Source organism: Zalophus californianus, chromosome 2 (assembly GCF_009762305.2).
Source record: "Zalophus californianus isolate mZalCal1 chromosome 2, mZalCal1.pri.v2, whole genome shotgun sequence".
Taxonomy (NCBI): Eukaryota; Metazoa; Chordata; class Mammalia; order Carnivora; family Otariidae; genus Zalophus; species Zalophus californianus.
The window spans coordinates 111,895,719-111,919,678 of NC_045596.1; the positions used below are offsets into that span (position 1 = coordinate 111,895,719).

General features: G+C 33.6%; 1 pseudogene; it reads left to right on the top strand.

Annotated features, from left to right (window-relative positions):
* Positions 1 to 13,250: 13,250 nt before the first annotated feature.
* LOC113925494 lies at positions 13,251 to 23,537 on the top strand (annotated as a pseudogene).
* Positions 23,538 to 23,960: the final 423 nt, after the last annotated feature.

Below are 23,960 nucleotides of genomic sequence, written 5' to 3' on the forward strand. Positions count from 1 at the left end.
TTACTCCCATAAAAATAATAAACTCAATTCAAGAAATATAGGCCTGCCACAAAACATGTATGATATTAATTTAGCATTGCATGGAGTTTCATGTAATAGCTCTACTCTAGCTTTTTATTAATGTGAATTGAGAACAATCATGCAACACATAGTTATAAGCCTGCATTGCTTCAAATTGTTTGCTATTTTATAGCAGATAATAATTTGTGTAACATGCATTTTTATTAGTCTCTTCTGCATTTGCTATTCTGTTTAACATTAAAGGAATTAGGAAAATATTTACTCTTATATGTTTTCTCTGCTATTAAACAATCACATCCTATTTAAATATCCTTAAGATATTTGAATATTTAATGATAAAATATTTTTATGACCAAACACGCATTTCATTTAAACACTAATTATAGAGAAAGAAAAAGAAAAAAAGTCACATAATGGAAGATTCAGATTGACATTTTTCTTAGAAAATTATTTAAACCCATCCATAATTACCTCAAACTCTCCCTCCTAATGTATTTCTGACAACATACTTGACAAAAGATATTAAAAACATAGTTCACATAGTGATTCTTCATCTATGACCATTTAATTAAAGCATTTGAATCAACCTGCAATACTCCATTACATAAGTTGTAAATAAAGCCAAGTCCATTGTAACAAAATTTTATAAAAAACATTCTTACTATTTATGTTTTAAGTAGAGTTAAATGTTGACATAAGCATTATTGTAATATATTTTCTAACAAGATCCTTTACAAATTGGAAAACTGGATACTGAACAATTTTCTAATGAAAGAAACAGGTAGCCAGTTAATTTTGAATCAAGCTTTTGATGTAATAAATAATCTGCAGTTAGTAATGGGAAACATTAGCAATAATTTTTCAAATGTGTTTTGTATTGTAAACTTAAAATAATCCAGAGCCACATGGTTGATCCCAAGTAAGCCTATTCAAATACTGAGACAAATGGCAACTACTTTAAGAAACACATGCTTTAAAATCTTAATAATGTTCCTTATTATATATTACTTTAACTTAAAGGAAAAAAAGTGCTTGGTATAAGTTGAAGATATTTCACTTACTCAAATGTTTAATCAAATCTGAATTTCAAGTAACTATGTAGAGTAAAATTTAATTGTAATAATCAGTGAATTAAAATATTTTCCCTTTTTAAAAGAATTGCATTATTTTAGAATAGCTAGACCAAAATACATGTTCTTAAAAATGATTAGGAACACTAAATCCTGAAACAGCTCAGTAGATATGAAGTTGTAGGAAATAAAGTGATAACCATTTGATAGAGTGTATCATTTATTAATTTAATGTGTCCCTAATTGTTATAGTCGAGCCATGGGAAAAGAGTTGAAATTTAAAATCTAAAGGAGTCAACCAGGAATTCTGGGCTTAGAATATTATTGGCTTATCAACCTAACTATATATTAAACTTTTTGATACAACTGACTAGGTAGCAAAAGTCCAGAACACTGATTCTATTTTAAGAATGAAACTTAAAGATATATTAGTAAGAAGAAAATGTAGCTTTAAAAGTGTTGTAGGCTCTATCTTTTCCATTTTCATCGGTTTAACATAAGCTTTCAAGGTTATAATAGTTGCAGCAGGAACAACAGAAGTCACATCTCTAATAGGATTTGAAAAAAGGCAAACAAGAATGTCTCTTTTCTCTGATATCAGATGACCCCAAAATGGGTTGATGATAATTATTTTATAACCAGTGAATATTCAGTACCACTGAGAACTTATTCTGGGCATTAAATCATGCTTTCCACAATTTCTTTTTAGAAATCAATCTAGTTAACAATTGTCTATATCATGTCCTCTCAACCACTTCAATTCACAAGCGATAATTTTGGTTTTGTTGAATATCTACCCCAGCCCCTTTTCTTTCTTTCTTTCTTTTTTTTTTTTTTAAGATTTCTTTTTTACTTATTTGAGAGAGAGAGAAGAGGGAAAAGCAGACTTCCCGCTGAGCAGAGAGCCCAAAGCTGGGGGTGATAATCCATCAATCCCAGGACCCTGAGATCACGACCTGAGCAGAAGGCAAATGCTTAACAGACTGAGCTACCCAGGTGCCCCTCTCAGTCCCTTTTCAATATACAAGTGATAAATTAAAAGTTTCATAAAAGATTAAATATAATTTAAAAATCAAAAGCATAAAATAAATTCAAAAGCATAAAAAGTAATTTCTTCCTTATTTGCTCTCAATTCCTCAGAAATAGACCTAACATTTTTATTATGCCTCTTTTCAGTCATTACTACTGCATTTATTTACATTCATATATGCATGTACAAAACTCTCTTTATACAAAATAGATTTTTTATATATTTATATGTGATTATCAGTAAAGTTTCTTGGAGACCTTTTGGTAAAATGTACCTTATTTCATCTTAAAGTTTGTATGGTGTTCCATGGCCACTTTTAATGAACTTAGTCAAGTATAATATACATATAGAAAATGAAACAAATGTTAAATATACAGCTCAATGAACAAATACTAAGTGAACATATGTTTGTAATCACTGTAAATGGATAAAATAGAGAACAATACCAGCTTTCCAGAATCCACCTTCATTTCCCCTTAGGCCTACTAAACCACTACCTACCCAACCCAATCACAGTCCTAAGTCATACAGAAATTACTTTTGACTACCATTATGTTTGTAAGATTTATTCTTATTACTGAATTTATCAGAATTTAATTCATTTTAATTGCTGAAGTGTACTCCATTATATAAATATATACCTATTTATTTAGCCATTTTATCATTGATGGGCATTTCAGGTTTTCCTAGTTTTAGATATTATGAATAATGCTGCTTTGAAAACTCTTGTACATGAATTTTGGTATCCATTTATAAGCATTGTGTTATGTGCAGGCCTAGGAGTAAAACTGCTAAGTTATAAGATCCGCTTAAGTAGATATTGCCAAAAAGATTTCCAAAGTCACTGTAGTAATTTATACTCCCTCCAGCATTTTATGACACCATTTGATTCTAACCCTTGTCAACATCTGGTGTTGTCAGTCTTATTAATTTGTAGTCATTCTTGTGACTATATAGTGGTATCTCATTTAGGTTTTAATTTATATTTATTTCATTATTAATGAGGTTGAAACTCTTTCATATAATTTGTAATTGATTGGGCATTTAACCAAGCATATAATTTATTGGGCATTAGGCTTTCTGTATGTATAAATCTATGGTGGGAGGAAGGAGAGAGTGTTATCTTTCTTTTCCCAATTGATACAGAAATTCTTCATATAATCTTGTTATGTATTTTTTCTTTTACATGTATTGTTAATACTTTCTTTGATTTTGTAGCTAGCTTAGTCACTAACTTAATGGGTTTTTTGATGAAAAGATGTTTCAATTCAGTGTACTATAGTTTAACAATCTTTCCTGTTATCATTTTTTACCCAAATAAGAAAATTTTGCCTACTCCAAGGTCATGATTAATTTCGCATCTTATCTTTTAGATCAATGGTTCTCAAACAGGCATGATTTCACACACACACACACACACACACACACACACACACACACACACACACACACCCCTCTGGGTACATTTGGCAATATCTGGAGGTATTTTTGACTATCACACCCAGGGATTTGTGCTATTGACATCTAATGGGTAGAGCTCAGGGATGATACTAAACATCCTACAATGAACAGGGCAATCCCACAACAAAGAATTATCAAGTCCAAAATATAAATAATGTCACTGTTGAGAAATCCTCCTCTAAATTTCTGTATTTCAACCTTTCACAATGGAGATTAAAAACAAAAACCAAAAAACCAAAAAACAAAAGAAAACCTATCTGGATTTTATGCTGTGCTTGGATATTCTTTGTTTCCCCCTATGGATATGCAATCGTTTACTGAGAAGACCTTCCTTTCTCTACTTCTCTGAAGTTTCAACTTTGTCTTAAATCAAGTGTCTATATATTAGAAGGGGGCTGTTTCTGAACTTTCAGATTTTTTTATTTCTCCATTTTTCTAAGCCTATACCAATGACGCCATCTTAATTGCAATAACTTTATAAAAAATACATTATATGTAGTAGTGTACATCTCTAAACTTCTCCTTCTTTAACTCCTCCCCCTCCTCCTTATTTCATTTCTTCTTCCTTCTTTTATCTTTGTCGTGTCTCCCCCTTCCTTCTTTTTGAATGCCTTTGTTCCACATTTTCCACTTACTTGAATGTGAATTGTAACATCAATTTGTCACTTTGCTCCACGGAAGCTGGGGTTATAATCGGCATTGAACTATTTCCATAGATCAAATAGGAGAAGTAGACATATTTCAATAAGAATCTTTCCATGTATATGGTATTGACCTTCATTTAAATCTTCTTCAATTTCTCCCAGGAATGCTTTAGAGTTTTCTTTTGTCATAGACTTGCACTTCTTTTGTTATTCCTGTTTACATATCTTTGAAATTTTATTTTATTTTTTAAAAGATTTATTTATTTACTTGAGAGAGAGTGAGAGAAGCAGACATCCCACTCAGTGTGGAGCCCGATGCCCATGCCGGGCTCAGTCCCACAACCCTGAGATCATGACCTGAGCTGAAATCAAGAGTCAGACCCTTAACCAACTGAGCCATCCAGGTGCCCCAGATCTTTGAAATTCTAAAAATTATATTGAAACATCATTTGCCATTGCAACTGTTAAGTGTATTATATTAGGATATAAAAATATAATTCATTTTTTTAAAGATTTTATTTATTTATTTGACAGAGAAAGGACACAGCAAGAGAGGGAACACAAGCAGGGGGAGTGGAAGAGGGAGAAGCAGGCTTCCCGTGGAACAGGGAGCCTAATTTGGGGCTCGATCCCTGGACCCTGGGATGATGACCTGAACTGAAGGCAGATGCTTAACGACTAAGCCACCCAGGAGCCCCAATGTAATTCATTTTTATACTGACTTTATATCGTTACCTTACAAAAAAACCTCTTATTAATTCTGATATTTCACCTGTAGATTCTTTTTGGTTTTCTGTGTATACAACTATCAAGACAAGATAGTAAATACTAAAAGTGCTGTTCCTTCCTTTTTGAACATTGAAGAATTTTTTTTTTTTTTTTTTGCTCTTTATTGTCTTGTAGCTTAAAGGTTCTGATCATCAATTCCAGTATGTATGGGAGGAGTAGTTTCCCCACACCAGCAAGCAATTTAGTTTGGGGAAAGAGTGTGAAGCTTCCATGCCCTCCCCAGGTATGCCATTTTCCCCAAATCTCTATATGCTTACCAACTCGGAAGCTCTTTGAACCCTAAACTATCGGGTTTTTATGGAGACTTCATTACATAGCCATGGTTGATTAAATCATTGGACATTGGTGATTGATTCAACCTCTAGCCACAGAAATGCCAAAATTTTAGGAGCTCTGTGCTAGAAATGGGGAGGAAGACCCAATCTATGTATCTTTATAAGTCACAATATGACATAGCTCTAGTAGAATTCTGAATAGAAATAAGAATGGTCATATTTTTCTTGTTCCTGATATTAGGTAGAAATGATTTCAATTTTTTACCATCAAATTAGTTATTTGTTAGATTTTCACAACATTTCATAGATTTTAAAATTTCTTCTCTATTTATGATTTGCTGTGTTATTTTAAATTACAAGTGGATTTAGGTTTTATCAAATCCTTTTAAAATATCCAATGAAAGGAACATGAAGGGTTTTTTATTTATTTTTTCATTATTTATTTTTTTTAAAGAAGTTAAGGCATATTTATTTTTTATTTTTTTTTTAATTTATTTATTAGAGAGAGAATGAGAGATAGCACGAGAGGGAAGAGGGTCAGAGGGAGAAGCAGACTCCCTGCTGAGCAGGGAGCCCGATGTGGGACTTGATCCCGGGACTCCAAGATCATGACCTGAGCCGAAGGCAGTCGCCTAACCAACTGAGTCACCCAGGCGCCCCATGAAGGGTTTTTTAAATCTATTAATGTAATGAACTACTTTGTTGTATATAATTAAATAATATTTCTGAACAAAATTCACCTCTCACATGGTATATTATCCTTTTATATATGATGGATGTCTTTGCTCCTTTTAAAAGTATTTGTGAGTATATGTACATAAATATCATTCCTTTTAATGTCACATTTGCTATAGAGATCATGCTGGTATGACAGAATGAATTGGAAAGTAATTCTTTTCTCTCATCAATGGTTTGGTTTATGTATAACTGATCTTACTGCTTCTTAATGTTTGTTTGAAATCATAAGTGAAATTATTTGTGCCTTGAGTTGTCTTTATGAGAAGATTTTAAGTTTCACTTTCTTTAATAGGTATTGGATTAACCATTTTTTTCTTTGTTAGTCTTGTTTTTCTAGGAATTAGCAGTTTTATCTAAATTTTCAGATTTATTACTATAAAATTTTTCAAAATATCCACTCATCATTTTTAATGACTATAGTATCTGTAGTGACGCTCCCCTTTAGTATTAATCACTTTTGTCAGCAGTTTATCAATTTTTTCTGTCTTTTGAAAAATTTTTAATAGAAATTACCTTCAGTTGTATATTTATCTTTATTATTTTCTTCTGCTTTTTTGACTCATGTATCTTTTGTACTTTAACTTATTCAGAGAGATGCTTAAATACTGGATTTTTACACTTTCTTCTTATATGTATTTAAGGATATAAATTTCTTCTTAAGCACAATTTAGCCACATTTACTAATTGTTATTTTTTTCTTACAATTCTACTAATTTATTTGAGAGAGAGAGAGAGAGAGAAAGAGACAGAGCAAGCAGGAGAGGGGCAGAGGGAGAGGACCTCAGGTAGACTCCTCGCTGAGCATGGAGCCCTACGAGGGGCTCAATCTCATGAACCCAAGATCATGACTGAAACCAAGAGTTGCATGCTTAACCAACTGAGCCACCCAGGCATCCCTTGTTATTTCTTCTTTGATCCAAGATTTTAGAAATGTATAGGTTAATTTATAAACTTAAAAAATTATCATTTTGCACTTGTTTTCTAGCTCAATTACACTATGATCAATGGCCATATTCTGTAAGATTTCAATGTAAAAATTGTTGAAATTTCTTTTATAGATTTTGGGAAAACAGAATATGCATTTGAGGTTAGTATTTTATATATGTCAATTAGGCTTTGAGAGCCAAGAGGAAAAATCTAATTATAACTCTATCACTAAAATTGATAATACTGCACACCAACATTTGAAGAGATGAGTACCATGCATGGTTTCTGTCATAACTACTCAATTCCATCACTGTAGTGTGAAAACTGGTATAGATGGTATGCAAATAAATGACCATGACTATGTTCCATAAAATTTATGGAAGATGCTATTTGAGTTTCATATAATTTTCATTTTCATAAAATATTTTTCTTTTGATTTTTTCCAACCTTTAAAAATATAAATACCATTCTTAACTTGTGGATCATACAAAAATAGCTGCTGGCCAGATTTGACCCATAGTTTGTAGTTTGTCAATCTCTAATCTATATCCTTACTTACTTAAGCCTGTTTGTTCTGTAAGATTTAAAGAATGCTTATTTAAAACTTCTATTATGATTTTTGACCTACCTATTTTTCCTTTAATTTTGTCAGATTTTGCTTCATAAATTTTAAGGGTATATTTTAGATACCTAAAAATTTGGATTTATTATATCTTCTTCCTTGGTTGATCCCTTTACCATTAGAAAATGTTTCTGTTTATCTTTATTAATGCTTTTTGCCTTATGTTGTGCTGCTTTGATATTAAACTGCTCTGACAGCTAAACCACCTTCTTTTTGATTCATATTTGCATGGAATATTTTTTCTATCCCTTTTAGTCTTTTTGTATTCATATTTTTATATTACTTTCTAAGCAACATATAGTTGGACTTTAGTGAAATGCATTTTGACAGTTATTTATTCCTACTATATTGCAACTGAGCACTTGTTTTACATTTAATGTAAATAATGATACATTTAAGTCTGAATTTGAATTTACTACCTTACTATTGCTTTGTTATTTGCACCAGTCATTTATGTCTCCTTTTTTCTCTTCTATTACTATCTTTTGTGTTATCAAAGTGTTTTACCAATCTATAGTTTCTTCTCTTTTAGTTGGGTTATTTTATTCTTTCCTTAGAGTCCTAGAAATTATAACAAAAATCTTTGAATTAGAGCAGTCTAATATAAAGCAGTATAGCTATTATTCCCAGACAATGCAAGTTCATTAGAAGCTTTAACTCATTTCTTTAAAGATATTTATTTTGTTTTCTTTCTTCCATTGTTTCTGCTGAACTGATCCTTCTCAGTCTTACTGTTCTGTTAAATATGTCTTTTATTTTTTTAAGTGGGTTGCTTAGTTTCCTTGTCTTTGTTTTTCTTTCGATTTTTCTATGATGTGTTTAGACATGTTTTCTGTTTATTCATTCCACTTGGGGTTTATCAATCTTTTCAATCTGTGGCTTAATATCTTTCATTACTTTTAGAAAATTTGGGCTAGTTTTTTTTTTTTTTTTTTTTCTCACATTGCCGCTGCACATATACTTGCTTCTATTCTTCTGGCTTTCCAAACAAATGTTAATACTATGTTTGTTATATTCATCTTCTTCTTTTCTGTATTTTACATCCATGTCTCCATCTAAAAATTGTCTATCATCATATATACTGATAATATAATCCTCTTTTCTTGCTGTTTCTAATCTGCTGTTCAGCCTTTTCTTTAGCTTTTAATTATAGATTTTTTTTTCCAGTTTTAGAATTATCACTTGATTTTTTTTAAGCTCAGTCATGAACATTACAACTTGATCCCATTTTCTTTATATACTAACTACGTTTTAAAATAAGTGTTTTGATAACTCCAATATTGGGTTACCTGCAAGTCTAATTTTTATTTTATATTTTGTAAATTTGGTCCCATCTCCTACCATTCCTGAAAATTGTTTATTGTATGCTGAGCACTGTGTATATAAGATTGTATATATGAAGCTTAACTGACTTGTCATCTTCCAGAGAGTATTTATTTTTACTTATAGTAAGCAATTAGAGTAGGGATATATCTCCTTTTCAATCTGAGGTAAAATTGTTTTAAAAGTTTGTCTATTTCTTCTTTGTGATTGCTCCTACTCTGTTCCTCTAGGATTCTACTTGGGATTTTTAATAAGACTTTTCCTCCTTGGTTTAACCTCTAATTTTTATCTAAACCAGGCCCATTTAGCATCTTAGTTGTTCTTTCCTGATTGTTTATTTCTTGGATGCTTATGAATTAGATAATGTCTTGAGAAAAAGGTAGTAAAGAAATTTGGAACCACTTCAGTGTACTTCCTTTCTGTCAAAAATCAAGTGCAGAGTGAATGGGTGGCTCAGTCGTTAAGGATCGGCCTTTGGCTCAGGTCATGATCCCAGGGTCCTGGGATCAAGCCCCGCATTGGACTCCTTGCTCAGTGGAAAGCCTGCTTCTCCCTCTCTCACTCCCCCTGCTTGTGTTCCCTCTCTTGCTGTGTCTCTCTCTGTCAAATAAATAAATAAAATCTTAAAAAAAAAAATCAAGTGCAGCCAGATCTTGAATGTAGTCGTGAACACTAAGTTTGTCTCTGTCCTTAGCGGCTGTTGAAAGCTCAACTAAGTTCCTTAATCTTTGTGTACTACTTTCTGTTTAACTTTTTATCCACTTAGTGCCAAGCCACATTTAATTGACAAATACTTGAGGGGAAATTGCCATAGGATGCTGGGCTCACCTCAATCTGTTTCCTTACTCTTTGGGACCCTAGTTCCTCAAGTCCTGACTTGCTTGCTTTCTTCATGCCGAAAACACATGTACTTTGGTATATTTTTCCATGTTTTTGTATTTGTACTTGGGGAGAAGGAATGATAATTGTTCCTGGAAGTTAACCCAGTGGTTTGGCCATGTAAGTCTACTACATATAAGTCTACTATACTATTCAACCAGCAGGCTGAACAGATTTTACAATTCTCAATTTCTTTTCATGGTATAAAAGGAAAATTCCCTTAAGAGAACTAAAGATAATTTATGGGCAAGGTTTTGAAACCCATTCTCTAAACTTATCTTTATACTTCCCAGAAAATTTCTATGACTAGGAAAAATAAATTTCTATCAATCCCAAGACCAAAGAAATAAAAACTGACCATAAAGAGAATCTGGGATAATTTAATAATAAGCCAATGCTGACAACATTAGCTAAGGAAACTGTCAATGATCAAAATCTATTCTGTTGGTTTTATAGGCAAGTTTTCTAGAAAGCAAGCTACTGATTTATGAATACCTACCAGAATTATCTTGGCATCAATACTGATTATAATTGAGCTGGGACAATCTAGATATCATGATTGTTCTCTAGTACCAGATAAATGTCTTTTTATTCAAGTATGAATAAGTAAAAATATGTCTTGAGGATCATGTGTTAAAGTTTGATATTATTATTGTTGTTCCTCCATAAATGCATGCACTATAGGATGTAAAAATAACCTAACAAATATTTGCTCTTTATTTCACCGTCACAGAATATAGTTGTGATGAGAATTATCAGCCAATAATTTAATCAGTGTTGTCAGAGGCAGTAAAAAAGAAACGTGAGCCTTTGTAATATTGTTTCAGTATGTAAAAATATAAAACTTGAGAAACTTAATAGTGACACTATAGAAAAAAAATTTTAAATGACAGAATGATAAAAAAAGAATATTAAAATATAAGGAAAGCAAATGATAAGTATCAAACAAAAGATATGGGTTTCCCAAACTAAACAGAGCAAACACTGTAGATTAACAAACCATGAATTCATTGTGAAAGAATTTTTGTCAATATTCAGATTTACTTACTTTAAAAAAGTAAATTAATGTTAAAAGATTCATATATAAATTGTAATTACATATAACTTTATAAGCATTAATTCAAAAATAGAAGTATCTTTGTTCTTAAATTTCTCATCTGTATGATTAATAATTATATTATAATAATATACATCATATGATATTATGATATATTACATTATTTTGCCTGCCATGATTTCTATCTCTTCCTTAGGAAGCAGAGTCTATTTACCTAAGCCATAGTGCCATGTAATTAAGGCTGGGCCAACAATGGTCCCTCACATTTCCATCCTCAGTGATAGATTTGAGAGTATTCCTGACCCAAGCTGAGCCACTGCTTTTCACTTTCAACAATTTCAATCATGAGTGGACACTCTGGATTGTAAAGTTCTGAATTCACAGTGTACCACAGAGAGGAATTTTGGAGACTCTGGCTGCAGCGTTCTCCAAAACTGCCTGATCTCTGTCTTTTGCAATACTTGTCTTAGATAATCAGTTATTTAAATCTTTGAGCTGCTCCAGGACATTGTTCAATAAACCTATACAATCATTTACACACATATATAATGTATATATATAAATAACTATATATGTATAGTTTTAAATAAATTTATCTTACATTTGTATTCAATTAAATTAGATAGTGTGGCTAAATCTAAAAAATTAAAAAGTCTTAGCTACCTCAAAGGTGGATTATAGGCAAAAACCTCATATTTCTCCTCTTTCTCTTCACAATCTATTCTACACACAACAGTCCATTTGATCCAATTAAAATATAAGTTTAATTATGCCAAACCTATCTTCAAAACCATTGTTTGGCTTCTCCTACTGTTCAGCAAAAAAATACAAGGCTGTAAAAAAGGTTTATAAGACCCTACACAGCCTAGGCCTTTATTATATCTCTGACTTCATCTCTTATTATTATTCTGCTTCTTAATCCACTAAAGCCACCTTGGTCTTGTTGCTGTTCCTTGGAACATGCTTCAGGACTTTGCATAAGCTATTTCTTCTGTGCAGACATTTCTATTCACAGTTATCCATTTGGCTTACTCCTGGACCTCCTTCAGATTTGAGCTCAAATATCAAAAAGGTCTAATTTGAGTATCATAATAGTCACTGTCACAATATTTTTAAACTCTAAGATTTCATTAATTGAAAATGTACCAAATATAAAGTGTCCAAAAAGCTTTGAAAAAGACAAATAAACAAAAAATGAGAATTAAAAAAAAAGAATACCTTAAGAAAACGTGAATAAAAAAAATGCATGTATACTCTTTGCCATCCTTTAGTCTTTCTTGTACACTTCTCCAACAAATTGGGACTCTATATCTCATGTACTTAAGAGGAAAACTTTAAAGGCAATTGGATCTAAGCTTCAGATCCTGGAATTAATTCCTGGGAAACCAGACTTTAAATGAAGTTCACTGTACAGAATGGGTACTATGAGGAGGAAAGTGATAACTTAAATTCTAACAAAATTTGTCTCACATTAATTGCAGTGAGTTTCTGAATCCAATGTGGTCATTTTATCAATTCCTGAGTGGAAAAGTAGAATGGGATATTTAGTACATAGTAGCACTCCCACATTGGCTACTTAACTTTTGGAGTCTAGTCAACTTATGACAGGAAAGATATACTCATGTGCATAATAATAAAAACAATAAAATGTTATTTTCCATCCCTGAGGGAATTAAAGATTTTTGCAAACTTCCAAAACTTGAAAGATGCCAACCCTGTGATTCATAGCATATCCCTGTTCTTTCAACTACTTTAATTACTGCAAAATACTAATAAATCTTTAATAACCAATTACTGTAAACTTATTTAATAAATCCAACTGTGCCTGCTATTCAGATACATTCTACTTATTAGAGCATGCAAATATATGCCTTGGCAACTGGTATGCTTTTATGGATCTAGCAATTATATTTTTCATGGAACACAAATTAAAACAGAGTAAGTTGTTCTCGGCACATGATTATCTGTCAGACATCCTTCTCTGCATTCACCTGGGGAAAGCACTCTATTTTTATTTTATAATTTTATTTTCTTTTTTTCTTTTTACCTTTTGACCCTCTTCTAGTTTTAAATGACTCTCCTGATTAGGTTAGGTCCACCCTTTTGCCATATAATAGTAATGAGATCTCCTATTCACAAGTTCCATCCACACTAAGAGGGATAGATCATACAGGGCATGTACATAACTTGTGGAGATTCCGCAGACCTCAGCATGTTTGCATTTTTCCCCTAAAGTGAAAGCTGTGTTGTTCCTTAAACCCACATCCAAAAAAGTTGTTCTACTATTACCATGTACTCTGTTATTTGAAAATTTTTCAACATTTACTAGAGTTCAGGGAAAAAGAAAGCAATTGAGCTGGTCAAGACTAGAGTCAATAGCTCTACCACTCTCTCTTTATGACCTAACAGACCCAATGCTGAGAGAACTGTTGATGGCAGATCAGTATCAAGTAGGACACACTGATAAGAGTATGATAACAGGTAATCCTGAGATTCGGATGTTTTAAAACTGTCTCTTTAACAATTCTAAATATTCTAATTTTAAAAAAACAAAGCAAACAAACAAAACTAAAAATGATACTTGTCCCTTCAGGGAAAATTGAATATGTTGACTTGGGACACCCAAGTGCATCATGTTCTCAGTGCTTTTTGATCTGCCTAACCATACATTTGGGCATGAGTAGGAGAATTCCACCATTATGTACCCATGTATATATGAAAGTCCCTAGCCCCCTCTGAAGGTACAAATGAATAAGTTTATCACAGTCTCGGCATACCATCTCCTCTCAGAGGACCTCCCCTCTCCTCAAACTCAAACTATAAGTGATAACTAATAACTGTATGAGTAAAAATTAAAAATTATAAATATAAAAAATAATACATACATGTTTTATTCTGTAAGTTGTCATTACTCAGAAAAAGACAACTTTGACTTCCTCTCTTAGGAGTGGCCTCGATCATAAGTGGAAAAGCAAAATTCTCATAAGAAGTAGAATTTTGAATGTGACGTTTACTAGGTTTAAAAGGTGTGATGCCTGGAAATCAGACTCTATGTTGATTTCTGGGCACTGGTAATGGTTTGGTTGGATAACTTGAAGAAAAAAGGATTAAATAATTGCTCACTAAACACAATATAGATAAATCTCACAAATATAATATTGAGCTAAAAAAGCCAGGCACACACACACCAAAAAAACAAAAAACAAAAAACAAAGCAAAACAAAAATAGCCAAGTTACAGAAACAGTCCAAGTGCCCATCGAATAATGAATGGATTACTCAACCATAAAAGAATGCAATCTTGCCATTTGCAACAACATGGATGGAGCTAGAGAGTATTATACTAAGTAAAATAAGTCAGAGAAAGATAAATGCATATGATTTCACTCATATGTGGAATTTAAGAAACAAAACAAATGAACGAAGGGGGAAAAAAGAGAAAGGGAGACAAACCAAGAAACAGATTTTTTAACTATAGGGAACAAACTGATGGTTACCAGAGGGGGGGGCGGGTATGTGTAAACTAGGTGAGGAGAATTAAGACGTGCACTTGCTGTGATGAGCACCAGGTGATGCATGGAAGTGTTGAATCACTACATTGTACACCTGAAACTAACACTGTGTGTTAACCAATTGGATTTTAAATAAAATCTTAAAAAGTATAAAATTAAAAAAAATCTATTTGATTATATTTATAGAAAATTTAAAACCATACAAAACTAATCGTGGTAATAGAAATCAGGAGGGTTGCTACTCTTGTGGGTATTGAAACCAGAAGAAAGTATATTGGGGCCTTCTGAAGTATGTGCAATGTTTTATTTTATGATCTCAGTGCTGCTTGTGCAGATGTGCCCAGTTTGTGAAAATTCATTGAGCTGTGCCCAGATGGTTTGTGTACTTTTATGAATGTATGCTATTATCAAATAAAAAGCCAAATAATTTCAGTAAATAATTAATCTCAAGACATTTTTTGGAAGAGCCCTATAGTAGGACCTCTAGGAGTAGACCCAGCACATGAAAATGCATTTGTTCCAACTGTAGAAAAATACCTTCATAATCAGGTGTACAGGATAACAGACTTTTTAGATATTAGCTATCTTCTTTCCAGTGTAGACCAAAACTTGCAGAATGAGCTCATGATTAAAATGTGCATGGTGGCAAGAAGGAAATTAAAAAAAAAATAGTTTTCCTCTTCTTAAGGTGACCTAGCCACAGACACTTATAAATGTGCAGTTACCAGAAAAAATAATTAAGTTTTATTCCTCAACATATCTCCATGCTTCAGGTGAATAGTCTGCTACATGGTGGCCTCCAAATGCTTACATTAGAACTCTCTCATGGCCGGGGGTTCTGGTGAGTTTTTTTTTTGTTTTGTTTTGTTTTGTTTTAATCAGACAGAAAGTTATTGAAGATGTGGGTTTTATTTTCAGACTCTAAGCATGCTTGCTCAAGAACCTCTAACTTTGGACTAACTAAATGCTTCAAAACATCATTCTATTCCACAAGCACTGTCTCCAATTGAAATAAAAGAAACAATGTCTGGAATCCATTCATTCTGCTACTCCAATGACAGAAGCAACTGGCTTTATTAAAAAATTAATGCAGATTCAGCTGTAGTTCCAGGAGAGACAACACCCCATGAAGCTGGCTTTTCTGTACAATGATGTGTATAATCTAAACCCATGACAAAAATATATTGCCTTCCTTTCCTTAACCAGAATGCTAAATCTATGAACAGATGAATCCAGAAAATAAAGTTAGGTTTTGGTACTTCTCATTCTTACTGTGTGTGTGTGTGTGTGTGTGTGTGTGTGTGTGTGTGTGTACATATATATATATATATATATATATATATTTAACCTAGCAAAATGATACTTCTACAAGCATATCTTCTCAATTATCCTAGAACAGGGTTACATATTTTACTAGAATGGCTGACCTGATAATCAAGGAGAAATAGAGATTTTGCTACAGAAATATGTGTAGAATCCAAGTAATACTCTGGAACGTTTCCATGTAATAACAGGCCTAGTAATAAATATTAAATAAGACAATGTAATAGGATCCACAGAGGCTCTAATAAGAAGGAATAGATAAGTTAGTTCAACTCCACAAGATAGAAAAATAAAGAAATATGACCTGAGAATATTCTGGCCAAAGATAAAATTATATAAAACAGAAATTAAAAAAAAAAAATCAGTGACAAGTTTACTTCCCATGGTCATTTGCAGCACTGCTTACTCTTTTACATACATTGTCTTTTTCTTGCTTTTGTCCACTATTAAACACAAAGTGTGTTGGCTGATTTGGTCCATAGATCACAGAATACTGAGATGTTATAATGACAGAGCAACCCAAGAAATAGACATAACCCAGAGAACACCAAACGTCATATTTGGAAGCATTAGCTAAAAATCACTTTTGGTTTTCTCCTACTGTAAATGGAATAAGATTATTTTTAATTGTGAGACACACTATGTAAAACAGGAACATTTTAGGAATTGTATATGTAGAAAAAGAAGTGGGTTAATACTTGCCTAAGACTTTGGACAGGTAGGGTATGTAACAGAATTTCTATTGTTTTTGGCTGCGTATTATTCCTTCTTCTAGGAACAGATCCCAATCTCTATGACAACAGGCAGAGGCAGTATGTGATGCAAACTGGCTCAATCAAAATATCTCCTACCCCTGACACTTAGAAAATATGCACTTCTGTGAATATTAATCTATAATAAAGAGGCTGAAGATTTATTAAATTACATTATTTTAAGGCTTTACCCTGGTTGAGACTGCCTGAATTCCCTCTGGCATTCCCAGTGTTGCCCTGAGCTATCGTCTTTCCTAAGACTTGAATATTTAGCTTTAGTTATTTCACTAACCTTTATATAAATCCTCTTTCCTTTGTTTATTTAAGTTAGCTGAATCTGAGTCTTTCTTTGGTTATTGGTAATCTCAGAAACCAAAGAGCCTAAGTGCTACTAAATTAGAGTAAGATCCACAGCAATTTGACTTTAACATTTTAATCAAGACTTTTGCTAGCAATTAGTTTGTCAAACATTTAAGAAGGCAAAAGAATTCTCAGATACACAGAGCTCATTGAAAGTTATTTTCTGTTTCACAGGGAGATAAATCGAAACCTGATGTCACTGATAGTGGTCATTATGCTATAGCAGAAAGTTTGGTCATCAACATCAGAAATTATTTAAAAGACTGAAATAAGCACATACGGTTTAAATATGAACTATAGTTCTAGTACAGTAACTATAGTTATCGAGTAAAAGCTATTTTACTACTAGCTTTCCATGAGCGTGGAGTAGTGGTTAGAAAAATAAAGTGATGACTTTAATTAAATGCACTAAATTTCAAGATGAAAGTATTATTAATATTGCCATGATAGAGAAAAGATGGGGTATTCTGTGCATAAATTATTACTTAGGAGTAAACAAAGTCTTTCTAAAGGCCCAGCACAGTTACAGGCACATAATGGGTGCTTAATATATATTTTCTAATTTTGTGAATGAAATAGTTAATAAAATTGACCCTTGAGGGATTTTTTTTCAGTTAGATATGATCAAAAATATCTGAAATAAAAGATTAATTAGATTATCTAAGGAAAATTAGATAAAAAAGAAAATATAGATTTAGAAAAAAGTATTGGGAAAACAGTCACAGGTAATTTAATATAAAATAAATATTTAGAAAAATATGATTATATCATCTTTTCCCCACTCTAGACATTCACTGATAAACAGGTGAGGGTTTCACATTATGAAATAGTAAAAACGATAGACGTTTTAGAAAATGTTCTATCTCTGTGTTCTCTGATGTTCTATTAATGTCAGAACAAGAAAATGCAAATTAAGCCAACAATGAGATGCCATTTTAAACACTTTTTAAAATAAAAGGCCCAAATGGTAGCAATGAAAAGACAACATTCCTTTGGAAAGGACCTTAGATATTTAAGAATCTTTTTTCATTCCCTTCCCTTAGACGTCTTCTTCTAAGTGGTAGCTAAGTGCACTTCATTCTGTTTTCTTTTTTTTTTTTCATTCTGTTTTCTGAAGTTTCCCACCAATCTCTATTCCTCTCCACTGTCCATAGCAGGCACTTCAGCTTAGTTTAACATTACAGCTACCTAAATTCCCACAATTACCTTCTTTTTTGTCCTTCAGTCTTACTCCCCTTGATACATTCTCCTCTCTCAGCCACAAAGCAAATTTGATCACGTTGTTCCTTTGACATTGTAATAGCATCTCTTTTTTCTTACTTGATATCAAATTGATCAATATGTTTTTAAGACACTTCATTTACTTTTGTGTTCCTGTTCAATTACTTACCCGACTTCATTTTCCCTTTTCAACACCATCTCCCATTCTGTAACTCCCAAATCTAAGTTCTAGGCAGCTCAATGTCCATTCCCCATGTTCTCACTTACCTTTTGACCTCGGCCCAGATTTCTGTTTGCAAAACATGCTTCCTTTAATCTAACAACTTCTAGGCATCCTAGACATAGAATCAGTGTTGATAGCAATCACTTACCCATCATTACAACTGGTTTCTTTCCAATAAATTCCTAAGGAAACCTATAATTACCCTATTAGAGCAACTTGTATTTGGTTTCATTTAACCCAAATCAAGTGTAGAATTTAAAACTGCATTAAAGTTTACTTGTCTTAAGTCTATTTAAAAATGATTTAAAAAACCCCCTTTACAGTTTTTATTATTTTTGTTTTCCTTTAATGATTTCTCTACAAATTTAATCTTATCTGTGCTGTTCATGTTACCATCTCTGCTCTTTCTGTTTTTTGGCCTTCTTAGGATTTTTCTTTAATGAAAAACATACTTTTTAAAATTTAAATAATTTCTTCTAGTGTGTAAGCAATTTTGTCAGGTCATACCCTAAAAATGTCAAATATTTATATTTCTGACCATAGAATATTTACAACAGAAACAGTAACAAAAACTGTGTCCTTTTCTATGGTATATGTTGAAAAGAGACATTTCATGAACATCAACTTTTTTCCCCAAATATAATGAAAAGATCAAGAACATACTGACATTATATTTTATTTGAGTTTATAGAAATATGTGACATAATATAACAATGTAAAATTTGATCTATTTTATTATTTTCCCCATTGGATAATATCATCACAAGTTTTACCCTAACATTATTCAGAATAACCATTCATGAAAAGTATCCACAAAAAAGACTGCAATGGAAGTCTATCCACATCTAATTGAACATAGATAATTTTCTCCCCCTTTTTATTTAGCACAAAATATTTGATTTAAAGGAGAATGAAATATGTACTTTGTCCACTAAATACATCAAACTCACATTCTGAGGAACATGAGCTTTTAAAGAACATGAAGTTTCTTCTGAAATGTTCTATAAGGAATACTATCAGTTGAATTTTCCCCAGAGAGATACTTATACTTTCATTGAGAGGAATTTTAAATGCTGAAAAAAAATGTTTAAATAAAAAATAAAGCGAAATGCATGATAAGATTCCACTCAGATTTAAAATGTTAGGTATCACATAGTGATCTCTGGTGCAGTATCCTTTAGGTAACATGGATGTTGGGGATGAAGAAAGGGGCATTAAAGATTATCTCCATTTCATAAATAAAGCAATGGAATCTCAGAGGGCTTCCATCTACCATAGACTTAGCTAAGTATAGAAGCAATATTCAAACCTAGATTTGTCTAGTTCTATAGCCTGTGATTTGAAGCAACATGTACTTCCCACCACTGACTGCACATGTAGCAATTTTACTGTAATAATTGATTTAAAATTCTTATGCAACTTATTTTATAACTGTATTACTGTACTATTAAGAGCTATTAAATGGTTAGCTAATAACTTCATGTAACATTTAATTACATCAAAGTGACTAATGGGGATTCAAAATAAATAAATAAATAATCAAAAATCTTTAGTAGGCCTGCTACTACCAGTGTGTCAGCATACAATGTGGGGTCACAGGCAGAGCATGAGCAAGGAAACAGAGTCCCGGAGGCATCCTACTGCCTGGGATTTACCTGTAGTTCCTGTATGATAGGGCAGTATAGAGATCGGGAACTGGAAAGACCCATTTGGTAGGAGGGGCACTCAGGGGATTTGGCAAACAGACTACCAACTGGAGTATAAGAATGTTAATATTTTAATAAACGATGTGCCCATACAAAAAGCATGCTGAATCTTTATCAGCCTGGTTATAGGTGTGCTGAGATACTGATCCTCTCAGCCGTTGGGGTGGTCAGGTAGGGCCTGAGTAGCCAGTTGCCTCATCTGCCTGCCACCCTCATAGGAGTCTCCTTTCGGGACAGGTAGTCTTAGGTCAGGTTACCTCACTGATCCAAAGTAACATTTTTCTATGTCTCTCCTAATATCATAACCTGTGAAGAACTTTTCCAAGTCAAAATTGAGATGTGTCACCTGCTACTTTATGCAATCATTACTTTTTTAGTTAAATTAAGTAATATGCTTTATTATATTTATCTGTATTTGTAGTATCTTTGTTACTGTTGTTATTAACCAGAATACAGCTAGTTGAGGCAAGACACTTAGGTTCTAAATTTGGAGAATATAATTTTAATTTCTTTAAAGCTACATATTGCCTAGAGGCATCTGGGTGGCTGAGTTGGTTGAGCAATCCGTTCTTGATTTAGGCTCAGGGTGAAGAGACTGAGCCCTGAGGCTGGCTCTGCACTCGGTGGGAGTCTGCTGGAGATTCTCCCTCTCCTTCTGCCCATCCCCATAAGTGCACACTTTCTCTTTATCTCTCAAATAAATAAATCTTGAAAAAAGAAAAAAAGCTACATATTGCCTCATCAGTAAAAGAATTGGATTATAAGAGATTTATTCACGCAGCTAACAATTATGTGTGGAGTTTTTGTTAATCTTTAAAATATCCTTACACCTGAAATCAGAAATTTACACGTTTGGAAAACAGGGCTAATTTGAAAAGAAGCACTTGAAGAAAGTTTCAAAATCTTAAAATCTCTTTAGGTGAGGTAGATTGTTATTTGAGAAACAGATTAATCAAGGAATCCAGGTACTGGTGTCAAGCATATCCCAGGTTTGAATTTAAGTTTTTTTTTCCCAAAGATTTTTTATTTATTTATTTGAGAGAGAGACAGCAAGAGCGAGCATGAGTGGGGGGGAGGGGTAGAGGGAGAAGCAGGCTCCCTGCTGAGCAGGGAGTCCAACCTGGTGCTAGGTCCCAGAACGCTGGGATCATGACCTGAACCAAAAACAGATGCTTAACCCACCGAGCCACCCAGGCGCCTCTGAATTTAAGTTTTGACATGTCCCCAGAACAAATCATTTCATCTATCTAATCTTCAAATTCCTTAGAAATGAATTGGACATTGGGAAAGGCATAGGTTGTGGTGAGCGCTGGGTGTTGTGTAGGACTGACGAATCACAGACCTGTACCCCTGAAACAAATAATACATTATATGTTAATTAAAAAGAAAGAAAGAAAGAAAGAAAGAAAGAAAGAAAGAAAGAAAGAAAGAAAGAAAGAAAGAAAGAAAGAAAGAAAGAAAGAAAGAAAGAAAGAAAAAACAGTACATACCAGCCATCATCTGAGCCAACCACAGTGGCCTCGCCTGGCGCCCTGGCTCATGCACCCCAGCAAGGCAGCTAGCTCGATTAATATCTCCTTCTCTGTCCCCCAGAGTCGGGAGGCCAGTCCCAGGATTGCGCAGACCACAGGGAACGCAGCTGGGACAGCCACTGTCAGCATGTGAGGTTCGGCATATTCCTGTTGCTTAGGAAATCAGAGTCAAGATTTACAGTTTACAAGCACATTTTCATACCTCATGCTTTGGAAGTAACAGTTGCAGAGAGGGAGAAAAGTTTTAGAAAACTGTAATAGGTGATTAGCTGCCACTTGCCTGAGGTGTATTTTGAGAGGAACTAACCTCTTTGTGGTGCTAAGGCAAGGTTAAACAAAATAAAAAAAAAAAACAGAAAGCAAAATGGACTATATTCTCTTTTAAGCTGCCACAGTCATACTGGAAGCAGTTGTCTGGGAGTGGATTCTTTTGTAAAAGATAGCGTCAAATCACTGCAAACATTTCTTTTAACTTATGCCTTTACAAAGGCCTAACCTCCAAAAGTACGTTTGAGAATGAATTCTATTTGCAGCGGCATTAATTATAAAATGAGGATCGTTAGATAAATCCATTAACTGCAAAAGCATGTTCCATGAAGTCACCCAGTTGATAAGTAGTGGCAATCCCACTATGCAAACTATGGCCTGTTTTATTCTAACTGCACTATTGAGTGAATACTCAAGTTCAAGGAATATGAGCAACATTGGACTGCATATGGGATTCCAGGAGAACTACAGAAGCGTATTTCAGGAAAAAGACCTTTGTCACATCTTCATGTTAACTATTGAAGTTCTGCAGGAGTTCATCAGGAGAAGCAAGCTCAATACTAAGATGTCTTGGATATTTCAGCAGTTACCTTGTACATGGCAATCAGGCCTTTAGCTGGAACTTTCTTCCTCCAAATTTGGGCAGACACTATAGAGCTGTGTTTGAATCCTCTCAAATGTGTAATCAAATCCAACAGAGCCCAGGCAGGAGACTCTCCTGGACAATAGAGTTATGAAGCTTTTCCTCACAGTACATGGAAAAATCAAAGATTTTTTTCAGATATGGCACAAGATTCTCTGCAATGCTGTGCACAGTTAGCATCTCTTCATGGACCCTTATTCCCCATGTAAGAGTGCAAGTTGATTATTGAAGGATTACTGAATACTATTAACGGAATTGAAATAAAAGATTGGAAGTTGTGGGATTCTCCAGCATTAATCAGCAACCTGATAACTGTATTCCCTCCAAATGTTTTATTTTTTTTATTTTTTTAAAGATTTATTTATTTATTTGAAAGAGAGAATGAGAGAGAGAGAGAGAGAGCACATGAGAGGGGGAGGGTCAGAGGGAGAAGCAGACTCCCTGCTGAGGAGGGAGCCCGATGTGGGACTCGATCCCGGGACTCCAGGATCATGACCTGAGCCGAAGGCAGTTGCGTAACCAACTGAGCCACCCAGGGGCCCCTCCCTCTAAATGTTTTAAATGCCATTCCAAATGAACTTTTCTCTTTTGTTAACTGCCTCATATACCTCACTTATTCTCTGGGTGAAGTGCTGCATTGGAAGAAGTTTTGATAAAGATGACATGGTATACAAGGAGATTGTTGGAGTCCTGCTAACTTGGCCAACATTTCCATAAAGGCTTTTTTATCCAACATGCAGTTCAAGTTTGCAATTCCCATATTCAGTGCCACCTAGCTTCTCCAGATGGCACAGGAAATTTCACTGTAAATGGTGTGGCTTCTTGTGAAGAAGAAGAAATAAGTAAACATCAGGAGGAGGATGAAAACCAACTTTCAGATCAGCCGTGCGGGAATCCTAAGAAGAGTTGCTGCAGAACACTGTACACCCCTCCTAGCAACGTACACATGGTCCAAAGATATCCCACGGAGCAAATATGATCTATTGACAATTCCCAGGAGAGTACATAAATTGTTTAAAGATTTTAAACATTGCCCTCCTTCATCCCAGCACACTGGAACAAATGGACAGAAACATACTCATGATTGCATTCCTTGGCTTGTACATTTGGAGTCCAGGCATCACAGCACAGATGGCAGAGAAACTATGGAAAACATGGTATGAGACATTATTTGACCCACAGCAATAAAAACTTGGAATAACCACTTTTTATGTAAATATTCAAGCAGTCTATTTAGCACAATTATTACAGTTCCTGGTACATAACACTCACCAGATACTGTTTTATTGTACAAGTTGTGACCTTTATGGGGAGAGGATCACTCATATCCATGCTGGAATTCCCCCTGTCACTTTTGTTCATTAAGAAAAGAACTAAATGTAAGCATGGTAAATGAAAATATCTCAGCTATATGGTGGACCTAGAGATATAGGGGTCTTACTGTGCCTCATTTTAAAAAGCCTTCTTAAATAGCCTTGAGTCAGCAAGTGGAGGCTGATTTAGCCTTCGAATGTGAATAGTTACATAAAAAGTTAAACTAGCTAAACTAGACTATATAAACTCTTAAAAGATGTAATAGCTTAGAG